The following is a 1901-nucleotide window of genomic DNA, read 5'->3' on the forward strand; positions in this document are numbered from 1 at the left end:
GGGAATCTAATACCATATACTGAATTACATTTTTTAAAAATATCTAGAATGGCTTCTATTTTCCAGAACAAATTCTGATTATTCTAGATAGCATAATAAAAGTTGCAACTGAAGTGAGAACAAGTGTGAGCATAGCACTAAACTGGAAGCCTAGAAACCTGGGCTCCTAAATTAATTTTCCTGTTAGCTTGTTGGGTGACTCATGATTTTATCTTCCAGTGCTGTTTAGTCATCTGTCAATTTCATTCATCAATTTCAGATGATTTCAGGGGTGAGTTTTTCCAAATATTTAAGGAAAAGATAACATTAATCTTATACACCTGTACCAGATAATTTTAAAAAAAGAACATTTCCCATTGAATCTTTTTTTTTTTTACTCTTAAGGCATTTATTTATTAAAACATTCTCTGCCAAGATTTCACATTAGCTTAAAATTCAAATCAGTCTTTACATTTCTCTACTGAGGTTTCCACCTCAGTGTATCACATAAAAACACCTTTTCCAGCACTCAGTGTTACCAGTATCCACACGGTGAGCCCCATGGTCAGCCTCTTTGTTCCCTAGGTGACCCAACTAGATGTTAATACTGCTCTGCTACAGGGTAAAAGCTCCTAACTCAAACTCATTGGAAAAGGGGTGAAACTTCTGCAAAGTGCAGAACAAGTACCAAGAAGAGGTACTGTTTGCTCATGAAAAGAAACCAGTGAGTCCTCTAAGAATAATAAAAGGGGGTATTTTACAGTTAAGCACATGATTTGGAGTGAAGAATTCGGATGTTGCTCTGCTGGTCCAGGCCATTAATACTCTTCTTGTTCCTCTTGTGGGCCCCCTTCATCAGGTATCACAAAGCCTTCACCTGTAGCATACAGAATGTCCATGATCCTCTGCAATACTGGATTGTTTTCCCCCTCATTCTCCTGGCAAATCAATTCAATGTTCCTTAGCTTTCCAAAGTAGAAATCTCTTTCTTTCTCCAAGTCTTCGATGGTAAGTTTCAATACGTTGACCTGCTGCATCAATTCAGCTGCTTTGTCATCCCCGTTGCCCACACCAGGATTCTTTCGCACCACACCCGGGCCAGCCTTAGGGGTTGCAGTAGTTCTGTGTGTTGCAACGGGCCTCTGTGGAGCTGCACTGCTAGAGCTGAGAGGTTTCTTCGGTTTGTTCAGAGCTGGAGCAACAAAGGGAGGGAGCCACTGCAGTTTCTTGACCTTGTCTGGCAGCTACGGGGTCATAGTCTTTTCCGTCATAGTTTGCATCAAAAAACTTCTTGAACCACTGAACAAATTCAAAATTGTCCTGAAACTTTCCTTTTACTAATTTGTCCACAGGAATTATTTTGTCAACACCCATTCTTTTAAAACCTGCTTGTAGTATTTTGAAGTTCTGGATGTATTCATGTTTTAGCTTAGCCTGGAATTTCACTTTCTTCAAGGTAATGGAGCCAGGGAACAACATGTCCATAAACTGACAGTAGGCAGCCCCTGAGCACAACTGTTCAATCTTCGTCAGATTCAGCTGCAGAGATTCATTGATCCAGGACAGCATGTCATGTCGACTTAGGTTATCACTGGTGACTGATGTTGAATATACGTTCACTGCCATCTTCGGCTCTCGGTGGGACCACTCCACAGCCTGTGCCCGGCTTCGGTTCTGTCTTCGTCTTGTTCAAACCGCCCGACTCCCATTGAATCTTAAAAGAACGTTACAAGAGATGAAAATTGCAAGCTAATTTCTCTCTCATGAACATAGGCATAAAACCCTTAAACAAAATCTTAGAAAAATCAAATCCACTGATATACAAATGGATAGTAAATCACAACAAAATCAGGTTCATTGCATGAAAGCTTTAAGGACTTACTATTTGAAAATAAATCAAAGTAATTTATTATATTACAGAA

At 39.7% G+C, this 1901-nt stretch overlaps 1 pseudogene; it reads right to left on the reverse strand.

Annotated features, from left to right (window-relative positions):
• Positions 1–506: 506 nt before the first annotated feature.
• On the reverse strand, positions 507–1612 carry LOC114211150 (microtubule-associated protein RP/EB family member 1 pseudogene; annotated as a pseudogene).
• Positions 1613–1901: the final 289 nt, after the last annotated feature.

This window comes from Eumetopias jubatus, unplaced genomic scaffold (genome assembly GCF_037043125.1).
Source record: "Eumetopias jubatus isolate StellerSeaLion01/CBP00866 unplaced genomic scaffold, mEumJub1_p1.0 scaffold_4, whole genome shotgun sequence".
Classification (NCBI taxonomy): domain Eukaryota; kingdom Metazoa; phylum Chordata; class Mammalia; order Carnivora; family Otariidae; genus Eumetopias; species Eumetopias jubatus.